The sequence below is a fragment of the Cheilinus undulatus genome, linkage group 24 (assembly GCF_018320785.1).
Source record: "Cheilinus undulatus linkage group 24, ASM1832078v1, whole genome shotgun sequence".
In the NCBI taxonomy this organism is placed as follows: Eukaryota; Metazoa; Chordata; class Actinopteri; order Labriformes; family Labridae; genus Cheilinus; species Cheilinus undulatus.
The window spans coordinates 13,504,358-13,518,057 of NC_054888.1; positions in this window are offsets into that span (position 1 = coordinate 13,504,358).

Genomic DNA, 13,700 nt, shown 5'->3' on the forward strand with positions numbered 1-13,700 from the left:
TTTACAGCTCTGTACATTTCTTACCATGGTGATGCATTCATCTTGTTTTCTTTCTTTTACCCACTCACACTGCTTGACTTTCAGGTCAAAGCTTTGCATGGGAACGATGGAGCCTGTGCAGAACACCTAGGTGAGTTTGAGGCTGATTTCTGTGTAAACATGCAGGAATAAATCAAACCCTAACCACATTATCTAAGTGTTTAGGCTTGACTTTATGAAACACACATCTTCAGTCAGACTGGCTGTATTTTAAAAGATTTACTTGCCATAACACAGTAAATGGCACGTTTTAACATCTTGAAAATGTCCTCACTGTCTCATTTAAGTGAGCAGGTTGGGCCTGATATGGACTAGAGAGTGGATGTACCCTCTGGATAGAAAGAGACTGACTGATAAAAAGCTCAGGGCTTTGCTGAGCTCCTGCATAATAATGCTGCCATGTGGAGTTCATTTTACATTTCTGTTCATGTTTTTGATCTAACATTGCTCCTCACTGCTTTCTGGTCCATTCCCCATTGTTGTGCTCTGTCATGACCATATTGTGAGACGATCCCTGCTTTGAAATGTTAAAGTAATGTTATTTTAAAGCCAATCCCTGCAGCTGCTTCACAGTTGAAGCCTCAAAGCTTTGCTAACCCTGCTGAAAACAGCCATCACTGAAGCTTTCCAAGACACAAAGATACAAGAGTGCTCCTATGATGTGGAAATATCTTAGTGGGTTGAGAAACAAGCGTATTGACTTGAAGAGTATAGCTGTTTTGAAATGCACCCTGAGCTATATTTCCTTTCCTTACTGTTTCCTGTGATAATATGCACATTTTAGTTGTTTTCTAGAGATCTTGATGAAGGAAAACATTAACATGGGAAAACCAGCTTTGTTATTCCAAGATAAGTTTGCAAGAAAAAACATGTCCTCATTATCACTATGATACAGTTTCAAATTTAATTGAAATGTACTTTAATTAGGCAAGAATTGCTGTAAACCCTGGACTGGTCCCCGGTCAGTCACAGATTCAGCATCACCATCCCAATGATTTTGGCTTGTGTAAGGATCTATTTTATCTAACATTGTTCAGAGCTGCTATGTTTGTTTCTAAGCATCCCTACAATCTTTATTGTAACATGTATGCTTTCTTCTTCTTTGTTGCTTTTTTTTTTTTTTTTATGGCAGTTTGCAAACAGCGTTTAGATTTGCTAAATCCACTGTCTGGCAGAAGTTCTGCAGTACAACCAGGTACTTGGAATTTATGAAAAATACATGTTTTTAAAATGAGATTAAAGCTGCATGAGCACTCAGGCTTTTTAAAAATTAATGGCTATTTGAAGATATGAAAGACTTGAATGACCCCCACTGGAAAGACGTGTTAGATAATAACCTTACAATGTTGACTTTATCCGCCCATCCATCTTCTTATGCTTATCCGGGGTTGGCTCATGGTGGCAGCAGGCAAAGCAAGTCAACCCAGATGTTCCTCCTCCAAGTGATGTTTTCCAGTTCCTCCTGAGGGATTCCCAGGTGCTCCCCGGCTAGATGGAATATATATTCCCTCCTGATCAGAAGCCTGAACAACCTTAACTGGCTCCTTTAAGAAAGCCCTCATGATTTGTAATCAACGGTTTGGAGTCACCTCACCTGGAATAGAGAAACTAGGGCGCCCCCCTGGAGCCAGATCCGGGGGGGTTAGCATGACGCAGAGCGTCTGGTGGTCACCATGGGGCCTGGTCGGGCCCAGCCTGAAAAGGCAACATGGAGCGGCCACCCTGTGGGCTTACCACCTGCAGGGACAGACATGAGAGCCAGGTACATCAGAGACGAGGCAGTAGGCAAGGGGGGGAGGCCCCCCACAGTGCAGGCTGGTTTTGGCATGTGGAATGTTTTCTTTATTCAAACAAAAACCTATTACTTATATTTTTAAAGTAGAATATATACAGTTAATTATTGAGTGAATTACTACAACCTTAACTTTACATCAGTTTTAATGTTCAGTTTTGCTACTTTGACTTCTACCTTAAAATAGTTTTTCCTGTAATGGAAGATTGAGACCACTTTAAAGTTTGTTTGGTAAATATGGTAAATACTCCGTTTTGTAATTCCTGTTAAAATGCAAATTGTGTTTTTACAGTTAAATCGAACGTAAATGATGTTTGAATAATTTCATGATTTCTATTTAAATTTAATACAACACCATTTTCTCCTCTTTTTTAACCTCAGCTCTGGAGTAAATAATGTATATTTACGATCCTCTCTTCATTTCCATTTTGAGCCTAAATCATCATCTGACTGACAAGGACACCGGAGAGGACAAAGTCATTAAAAACAGCGCTCTGCTCGCTGCTCTTTCCAGCCCAATCTTGATCTTTTTTCACATTCATCACTTTCTTACAGTCTCATCTCACTCCCTCTCCTGCCTCCTCTTCTCTCCGTCCACCTCCTGTCCTTTCACATCCTCTCATTCCTCTCAGTGGGGAGTCACGCCTCAGGCTTTTACTGGGATTTGATCTTCACTTTCGTCACTGGTACATTTTTCTAGTTTCACTTCCTCATCCTATAAATATCCTAAACCAGTCCAGCTGACATATTCAGTCATGTTCTCTGCTCAACCTGTGTGGGCTTAGTTCACCAAGTGCTGCTATTTTGTTAGCACTACCAAGTACCCTGTCAATAACCAGTCAGAATTTAGTGTGCTGCTTAATAATTAACCTTTATTTGTCATGACTGGAGGGACTGAAAGGATAAATCATTGACAGCCAGCCTGGATATATGGTTAAAGGATTTAAGAGGTCTTTTATACCTTTATAAAAGTTTAATTAAATCACCTTTAAGGCCAGGGTTATGTCTTTAGTTGACATTTTGGTATTACCCTTAAAACATAATGGCTTTGTCTGAAAGGAGGGAATTGAAGGACCCATTAAAATTAATTTTAATGTCTGCCTTGTTAGCCCTCTCTCCTTCCATTTAAAAAAAGGTTCCCAGTTGTGTGATTCGAGCCTTTTAGGGAATGCAGAGCATTGACTTTAAGACCCCAAAGGTTCCTTTTAGATTTACTTCTTCTTTCACACCAAAGGGTGTCATGTACACCACTCAGATTCTATCAGCCTGACACTGCTGCAAAGAAAGCAGAGGTGCAGCATCTGAAGCCAACATTTGAAAGTTGTGCAAACAAACCCTCCTATTACCTGCCTACCGCATTTCTAAAATCACATTTGACCATGAGACCTTTTTATAACTAACCCCCCTCGAGCGTCCCAGTCACCAAATCAGCATACGACATCTGCTTCCATTGGCTGACAGCCAGCTTGAGCTGAGGCGAAAGCAGCCATTCCCTCCTTTTCTTGTAGTCCACCAGCATCCCGTCCTCGCCGTCCCCCTCTCTGCGGCTCATTTCCCTCCTCGATCCCCACGCCAGGCTCTCTCCCCGGCCTCTCAGCGAGTCAGCAGTCTGCCAAGCCACCCTGGGGTCCCACCAGGTCACGGCTAATGTGACAAAGCCAGCTGCTCATCATTGCCCAACCAGCCTCTCACCAGCTGTGATTGGATGTAAGGGGTCGCCCAGGTTGGCCCAAAGGGCCCTGGGACGGATCAGTCGACTCAGACATGTCCTCTACACTGATAAGTGAGCTGAACTGGTCCCTAACTTTGAAGCGGCGTCTGTAATGAAAACAGCTGAGCGTAGGATGATTTTATTATGCGGCTACAGAAAAGTTTATCCGATCCGTCTCTGCCTCATAAAGCAGATCAGAGGAGAGACAAAATATGATAAAGAACAAAGCCTTCAAGTAAAGGTCAGCTCTGTGCAAGCGCCGGAAACACAGCATGGAAATGAGAGGATAAAATCTTAAATATACGCTGGAACAAATTATCTTTCAAAGCAGATTTCTGGCACCATCGTCTATTTTCTCAGGTGTTTTATTTCATTTGTGTCTCTTTTTGAGGCTTGTCACCTTTATATGATATCACACGCTCAGTGCATCATCTCTATTTTCAGTTCTCTTGTTAATTTTACACTTTCATGTTGCTTTTTCGCAAGTCATTAGTCAGGATCAGAACTCAACAACTCAACAGAAAAAATTTCTCTGAGTGTTTTATTGTTCAGCTATGCTGAAGTTAAAATGAGATTTGGAGTAGACAGATGTTTAATGTCATAGAGTGTGCAGTCCACTTAAGGTCCTGATTCATAACCCCATTTGTTCTGTAATTTAGGTAATAGGCTACCTTCTTTAAGTGGTGAATTAACTTTGATTGGTGTTCAATTAAACACCAGCTCAAAGTTTAATGTGCTGTTGAAGAGTAAGCAGTGCATGTTGGCCATTAACATCTTTGTGAGAGTGAAACATTGAAGCGTTTTTCAAACATTCCTGTTTGTTATCCTGTAGTCAACTAGTGATGCACTGATGCAGCTTCTGAATCTCTCAATGCCAAACAAGTACCCGGGGTTTAGGTACAAGGTCTGTCAGAAAAGTAACATGACTTAGTGTCTGTGTGAGCTTTTAGCATGTCACTCTGTGACATAATATCAATTTCAGGCCATAAAGTGATGGGCGCACCGCAACAAACTAACCTGAATTTCTGGTTAGAAACACTCACACTTTTGCCGCAAGTGTATGAAGATGAGACAATGTCAGGCTCACAGGTTTTTGAGTGGCACAAGAGGTCCAAAGAGGGCTGCTAGGATGTGGAAGACAACCCCAGGAGCAGCAGGCATTCAGTGATCAGGACCGAGGCCAACATGAGGCAGGTGGTGTGTGGCGATCATTGGTTGACTGATCGCAAGTGAGCTGGACATGAACTCTGACAGTGTCTAGAAGAATAGCACCAAAGATTTAGGCATGCGGAAGATCTGCACATAGATGGTGCCGAAGATGCTGAACATTGACGAGAAGGACACCGTCAGGACACCCTTGAGCATCTTGAAACCAAACCCGTCTTGCTGGGGTGGGACATCTCTGGTGCTGAGTCATGGATCTTCAAGTACAACCCAGAGACCAAGCGCCAGAGCCTTCAGTGAAAGAGTCCGGAGTCGCAGAGACCAAAGAAAGCAAGCCAGTAGAAGTCCAAAGTCAGACTCAAGTTAATCACATCCTTCGGTGTGAGGGGCATTGTCCATATGTAGTTTTGCCCCAGAACCAGATCAACCAGCATTTCTACAAAGAGATCCTGCAGCTTTTGCTTCATTCAGGACAACTTGTGGCTGCTTTGCCACAACAACCTGCTGGCTCACAATGCACTGAGCTCTGGTAGTTCCTGGCTTAGAAGAACATCGCCGTGCTGGAGCAACCTCCTTAATCAACCAACCTGGCACGGTGGGCTGGGAGAATCCGGGAGAATCCTTCCAGAAGTGCATGGAGGTGTGGCGATGACGATGGGAAAGTGCATTAGAGTCAAGGTGAAGGGGAAAACTTGTAGTTTGGATTTGAAATACATTTTTGTGGCCTCAGTCCCGTTTCTTTTCTGACACACCTCGTATCTGTTGCTACTAGTCCAAGACCAGTATTGTCAGTGCCAGTCAGCACAGCTCTAGTCAGGGAATTTAGAGCACTTTTACACTGTAAGAAGAACAGAGCAGAGGCCAAATTTGAGGATATTTGCTGTATTTTAAATTTTAGGTTCTTACTTTTGCTTAATACCACTCTTTGTTTAATTTCATCTTGTGTATTGATGTATTTCATTTTTACTTGCTCTCTTTTAATGCTCTTAATGTCTCAGATGTTCAGTTTTATCTCTTTAAAGCACTTTAAATGCTTTTGCAAGAATGGTATACTTTAAACAAACTTGTCTTACCTTATATTAACAGTCTTCACTCTGATATGAGTAAGGCAGCTTCAGAGTTTCTGTACTTTGTTAAAAAAAAAAGAAAAAAACTTTAAAAAGATACACACAAAGTGAAATTGATATCCCAGTCTGCCTCACAGTCCGTCCTCCACTCACAAAAGCATCACTCACCCTCTGATGTCAAAGTGAACCCTCACTGAGCTTCACTCTATGTGCAAAGCAGCTGAGGCTGTGACTCCTTTATTGTCCGAGGCTTTTTCATGTTGTCAGTATTGTCTCCTAAAATACCGTGCACTTTAGTAAACTGACAAAGTATTGGCAGTTGAATTGAAGTCACTGGTTTTTGATCTTTGGACGTTTTTAGCCTGTAGCGTCATACTGTGCTGTGACGTTAACAGCTCCAGGTATCTGTGCTGAAGTTTAGAGCTGTAACTCTGATAATAAATGTTTTCATTAGTTCAGTTTATCAGTCTGATCTTTATTTATATAGCGCAAATTCAAAAAGATCCCAAGACACTTTACAAAGAAGGCCAGTCTAGACCATAGGCCTTATTATATTATTTCTATACACCCAACATTAATCCAGTATGAGCTCAGCACTAATTAACATTTAGTAAAGTTCTTTTAGAGGCCGAACAGAGAGAGGAGCTCCAAAAAACACAACCGCTGCTTCTGAAAAACGTGTGTCAAAATAAACATGCCGATAACAATGAAACCCTTGGGGCACAGGTGGCCCAGTGGATTAAGGTCGGCCCTGGTTTGAATTCGGCCTGTTGAACTTTCCCACATGTCTCTCCCGAGCTCTCTGATCCTTGTTTCCGATTCTATCCACTTTCCTCCCCTATCAATAAAGGCATAAAAAGCCCAAAAATTAAATTTAAAAACAAAAAGCAAAACAAACAATGAAGCCCTTAATTGCTTTGTGGATACAAACTCAGCCAAAACAGGCCTTTTTCATCCATTTCTGCACATTTTTAAACACTTTTTGCCTGTAATTTTTTGCCTGCTATTGTCTTTGCCATTTTTTGCCCTTCTATTTTGCCGTTTTTGTTTATTTTTACCACTTTTTGCTGCTTTTTGCAGTTTTGCCACTTCTCATCTAATTTGCCACCTTTTTGAAAAAACGTTTTGCCACTTTTATCCTGTTTTTGCCATTTTCCACCCATTTCTGTCCTTTTTTAACCACTTTTTTGCCCATTATTATGACTATTCTAACATATTTCTTACCACTGTTTGCCAACTTTTTTGCCCATTTTGTCACTGAGCAAAGTTTGCCTACGTATGACAGTTTTTGCCCATTTCTGTCCCTTTTTTTTTTTCCAACACTTTTTTCCCCATTTCTCCCCCCTTTCTGAAAAATCGTTTTTGCCTCTTTCAGCTGCTTTCAGTGATTTGTCGGGTTTTTGCTGCATTGGACCCTTTTTTGCTAATTTTTGCCAACCTTTTGCTTCTTTCTGCCAATTTCTTGCCACTTTTTGTCAATGTTTTTTTCATTTTTTGATAAATTATTCACTTTTTTTTCCAAAATAGTTGTATAAAGTTGGGCTTTGCTTTCCTAATAGCTTCTAGTGCTTTGATAAGAGTGGTTATTATTCAAGTTCAATTGACCATGATTTTCTGGACCTCCTAGGGCCCCCATTTTTGCGGGGCCCCAGAAAGCTCTAGCTAGTCCTTCTGTCCATACCCTGTGTTCCATTTTCTTGAGGCTTGTGTTTGATACATTCCAAAGGTTGCAATTCCACCACCTGTAACAAGAGGGCAGTGTTGAGTGAGTAGCAAACTGTTCAAGCCAAACCAGCAAGGCACAGCGAAGAAGACTTTGGAAAACTGTGGAACTTTTTAAAGAAATATTGTGTTTGGATATGAATTATAAACTCACACATGACAGCTAGAAAAACAGCTGGGCAGATTGGATGGGAAATGAGGATTATTTGAACAGCAGTGATGGAGAAGCGGCGGTCCTAACATTCAGTATTCTGTAGCTGTAGTCTTTTTGTGAACAGATGTGTGTGGTTTCAGACATGAAGGGAGAATAACCAAGCCTTAAATTTACCCAACAAATGAAGTCTAATATTAGAAAAGAGCATTGTCTAGTTTTGTGGGTAGATTGCTTAAAAGGCCAACCTTTTGGCCCGACAGTTTGACTTTGTGTTTTGTCTAACTTCAGACTTCTATTTAGAGCAGACCTCTAAATTGCATTTGTGAAGATTCCCCCTTTGGGCGCTGACAATCAGTATTGAAGACAATAGTCAGACAAACAATCCCAGCTGCCTAGGATGCCACTCTCAAAACAATCAGTCACAACAAAAGCAAGAGAAAGCCTCCGCACCAGCGCTAATTGTTAATAAGGGGTTTTGGCATAATTGATTTTCTTTCATTCAGTTCCCAATTTACTCCCGTTGCGATGGTGTTTGTGTCCCTTGGGTCTAATCTAACGTTTTTGTTTGAACCCGCAAATGCTTTTACCACAAACAGCCCTGAGGAGGAAGAGGAGGAGGACACGCTGCTCTAAGTTGCTCAGGAACCGTCGGCAGCCAGATGTATTTCATATGGAAATGTCAGAGCGCCTTGGAGACTGTTCCCGTGTCGAGGATGAATATGTTGACTGCAGTGTGCTTGATGAAGTCTTGAGCACTGTGTTTACACCAGATTTAGTGTCATTTTGCAGATTTGGACTTGCTTTATGAGATTACAGGAAGTGGTGTGGTTTAGTTTGAGGTTACTTAGGGTCAGATAAAGATATAAGAAGTTGCTGCAAGTTTTAAAGCCCATGATATACATAATTTAACAGCTGCAGTATTTCATCCTAATGGTGTTTTGCATTAATGAGCGTTCAAAAAAAAGAATAAGTGAGCACAAAAGCAAATTTAAGAAAATAAAAGTGCCATTTGGGGGTGATGATGACATCTCTACAAAGTGTAACAACTCCGGTGTGCTTACATTATGTGGCAGCTTCATCAGCTTCAGATGAAAGAGTTCACATCCTCTGAGCTTTATTCATGTCAAATCCCACAATTAAATGAGACATAAAGCACTTAATGTGAATTCACAAGATGACAACTTCTGTTCTCTAATCCAAGCTGCTGCTTTCTAAATAGGACAAACAGATGCCGTCTCATTTTATATTTTCCTTCTTTAAAAATTGTTTGAAGCAGGGTTTTCCGGAGGGCCTGGGTGGAACTTCTTTAAATTCTTTCTTCTTTAATTCTTGCTTCTTTAAATCTGTGTTGAATTGCGCTGGGCTTCTTTGATAGCGCAACGGGAGATAAGGCGGTGCAACTTATCTTGAAGCTGCCACATATAAACAAGCACAGCTGCACATATGCATCGATAAGCAGCCTAGCCTTCAGAGCTATCTACCCATGCTTTGGTTTATCTCACCATCACATGAAGAACACGGTTCCTACTGGTTATTTTCCCAGCTCCATGTATGCTTGTTCTCACATGTACTCCTTTCGATTAACATCGAGTGATATTCTCAGAATGGGGTTAAAAAGAAAGCAAGTTAGTCATGATATGGAGAAATCCTCCAACATACAGTTTCTCCCTCTGCTGCAGGAGGTCACTGCCTCCCAGAGACGTTTCCTTTTTGTTCAGCTGCTGTCAAAAAAAACCCACTTAATTTATACTCCCATGTTAGAGCTGGTGTACCATTGTAAAAGCAATCTGAAGCACAGTTGGAGGTTTGAAATGTATGATTAACCTGCAGATATTTGACTTCTGGAGGAGGATATGGGCCTCCTGTACAGCCTGAATTATTTTCAGAGCTATCCATCAAAATCAAGCCCTGTAATTACAAAAAAACACTGATTATTAATGTAATTATCACACTGGGGTGATAATGAAACCAAGCCTAGAAATAGAAATGGATGTTTGGGATTTAGAAACAATGTGAGTATTTCATATTTCATTATTAGTTATGAGATATTTGGCTCACTCTGAGATTCATAGCTTTGCTAAGTAGCACCTCTGACTGAATCAATACTCACCAACATGTGCTGGAATTGAGACGCACAAACCCAGCATCAGTTTTATATTACATTAAATGTTGGGTTTTGAGACAGTCTCCTCAGAAGAACAATATCAACAGTCATTTTAACATCACATGGAAGTCAAGCAGTGCAGTAAAATTAAACAACCACATTATTATAACTCAGAAAACTTTTGAAGTCAGGAGTTTATCGTAATTTCCTGCCAGTAGGACAACAGTTAACATATGAATCTCCTTTAAAAATCAGATTTGATACTGATGAATGATGTGGCTTATTTTAGTGGGTTCACTGTTGGATTTCATTTAAAAAAGCTGGTAGTATGATGTTTGACAAGAAAAAACAATCTCTTACTTTATGAACAACTCTGTTGACAATTTAAGCAAGTTTACAAAGAAATTAAGAGAAGTTAAATGTCTTTTAAAACACAGATTACATATAAATAAAGTCCAAAAGTATGTGCGGAGTACCTCCTAGTGGCTTTATGACCCACTTGGAAAAAATAAACATCAATTTGAACTCTTTTTACTGAAAAAATCCCAACATAATAGGCCTACATACACTTGACAAAAGATTTATGCATAGACCATCCGTTCTTACGATGGTGTATTGGGGTAATTCTAGATAAAAAATCATAGACTATCTCTTAATTTTCAGGAAAAAATCGGAACGTCTCAAGTTTACGAATTTACGAGAAAAATAAGATTGTTTTTACTTTAAAAGTTGAAAAAGGATATGAACCAAAGATTTTACAGTTGTAAATCTGAAAAGCCAACCACTTAACTTTTTGGTCCCCAAGAGATGGGAGAACTAGTTTGTAATGTGTGGTAATGATACAACCTAACATTACATTGCTTTCTCTTATTAATGATGACACACTCTGCCCTTGGATTGTTGCTATTTGTCTACTTCTTGTTCAGTCACTCTCTTTTTCTCATTCATCATCGTCCTCTTATATCTCTTTAGCTTGAAATGCTAATTAGACGGGCTAACTGGCTTCTTTTTAGCTGTGTGTGAGCTGGAACTGTAAAGCCATATATACTTAACACAACTTGCTGCCAAACTTATGTAGTGCTGAAATCAGGTGACCAAAGTACTTTGTGGAAATGGGGTTCATGCCACTCTCCCTATTTAAAGTAAATAACTAGATTAACTCGAATCTTTTTAAGGCTGATCCCAACCAATAAATCTAAAGGAATCTTATCAGCAAAGTGAAAAATCTACTGATATTGATTATAGATAAAAGACATGGTTTTAAACAAGTCTTTTATCCTGCCTTGTGATAACAGGGATGTTTAGAATACTAAAAGGTCAACGTTTCAATGCTTTGTCTCTTCAACAAAACAGAATGGCATTTGCTTTGGACAGCACGTAACCACACAGACATAAAACAGTGATACATAAACATAATAATGACTAAAGTCAAACAATAAGTAGCACCTCAAAGAGTCGGAGATATAAAACATGAACTCCCGTAGGGGTGCTGTCTGCATCATAAAACTAATAACTACTTGTAGCATTATGTGCATACTATAGAAGGATCCTGTGGACAGGAATACTAACACTGGATGTATCAACTCTAATCCATTTAAATGTATGGAAGCACTCAGAACAAATACATTTTTCAGGGCTTTATGACATAATGTGTTAGGTTATTTCAAAAGCCACCAAACTTCAGAGATTCTTGGTATTTGTTGTATAAGAATGAGGTTAAAAAATAACTTCAAAACTAAAATATTGACTCTGCCATAGTTAAAATCATGATTATGAACTAATAATTCATACAATACTTCAGCAGCTCTTTTAGTTTCACTTTTGATTTATAGAAGCACATCTCTTCATGTCACAATAAAAAACTTCTTTACTTAGAAACGAGGTATCCTGGTTGCCCCTGGGATGTTTGAGCGTGTATGCCTGCAGCAGTTGTTGCATAATGTATCAGCACCTTTTACGCCCCTTTAATTTCACGTTCTGCTATCATAAGATATCCTTTACCACAGAAAAGCTATTCCGCTAGTGTTTTAACAGAGCATTTTAACTCTTTGTCTTGACAAAAATGTGTTCTTCATGGACAGTGAGAGTGTAAGCAGTGCTTCAGTAAACTCAGGGGAAACAAAATGTAGTAATGATGAATGCATATTGTTGAAATCCAGGCAGGTTAAAATGCAGCAGATTTTTCTTTAAAGGCAAGCTCTGTTTAAACTAATGAATAACCAGAAGAAATGTGCTGAATCAATCCCTCAGCCTACCTCTGAAGATAAAAGACCAGTGTTAAACAGATGTATTTTTCCCTGCTTTTCTCCTGGGAGCTTGTTACTCTCTGGCACCCTGTTAGATGGAGGTCAACAGCCAGTTTTGCGAAAAGTAGCACCCTGTGGCGAGCCCATTTTACCGAAGCAAAACATGGCTTCCTGACTGCCCGCACGCCTTTCTTCACCCGTCTGTTTTAATAAACAAAAATAAAGTCGCACTGGGTAACGCAAACCCTGTTAGGAGTCAGTTTGCAGCTCTTTGCTTCATCATTTGCATGTAATTAGGTGATTCATTCACAGGATTCAACCAAAAAGCACATAATTAAAGCAGCACACTGACATCTGATTCATTTATCATAAGGATACTGAGGCAGAAGAAGACAGTCAGTGCTGTATGGAAATGAGGAAATCAACTGTCTATGAGTCAGTAACGACCCCTGGGAGACCCCTTTTATTCCCCTACATAAGACATTCATGAACTAAGACAGGAAGTCTTTGAGTTGTTCTTACTGTGGAAATTTTTAATAAATAATTTTGAGTCTGTTGTACTTAATCATATTTTCAGGCGATTGATAACTTCCTTGCAGTGAGCGTAACTCTTAACTTCCACACTGCAGCCTCGTTAGGGGAAGGGTATGCATATTTCATCACTGCACATTGTATGTTATAAGTGTGAAGAGTTGTTCAAATATCCAAACTTAATCTTACTGTTATAATTGGCTGCATGTCTGTCTGTGTTGATTTACATCCCACAGCGTTGCTCCGGTTTCCTTGATACCTCTCAGAAGACTTCCTTGGTGTACTGGTTGGAAACTGGTGCCATGAAGACATCATAAATATGTACATATTTCCTATAAAATTCCAAAATGTTGTAGAGAGAGATCACTCAGGAACTTCTGCAGCGTCCCATTTACCTCAGAAGCAGGATGTTGGAGCTGGGAATGACGTCACATCCGAGTTGAATGTGTTCCATTTGTGCAAGCTCCGAAGTGGAAGTGACAAAACTTACTGTTGTGTCAGCTGTAGTCACCGGTGGTGCCTAAGCATGTTTGAATATTGGTCTGTCTCTGCTTTGCCTGTATGATATTGCAGGTGGGCTGTGGGATGCTTTACTAAAGCTCCACAAATAAGTGCATGTACTAAAGTTTTGTAAATAAGTCATAAGGCATAGCTTTAATGCTCACTTTATTGTGTTGTTGGCTTATCCCTGCACATACGCACTGGTGCGCAGAGATGCTGAGCTCATATGCAGTTATTTGGGGGGAAAAAACACCCCTTTCTATGCAAATTGGCCTTATTGATGAGGAAGATAGAAACACGGCATAAATAGAGTAAAGATTAGCCCTTATGGAAGTGTACTGCAGTTTATATGATGCACAAACTTTCCAGAGATCAGGAAGTAGTCCCAACTCTGTATGACTTAATAAAATAAAACTAAAGTAAAATAAATGATGATAAATGAGATGAAATAAGGTTAGTAAATTTTACTTTGACACTGCTATTGCTTCGCTATAACCTGGAGTTAAATCAGTCTAAAACTCTCAGCTGCTCTTTTATCCATGTGTGGCATCATTACACAAGACAATGATGTGGTTGTTTTCTTAGGGGTTCCTTCATGCAGAGAGGACACGTAATCAGGGTGGTGCTTAAGTGAACATATCAATATTGCCTTTCTGTAAGCGCACTGTT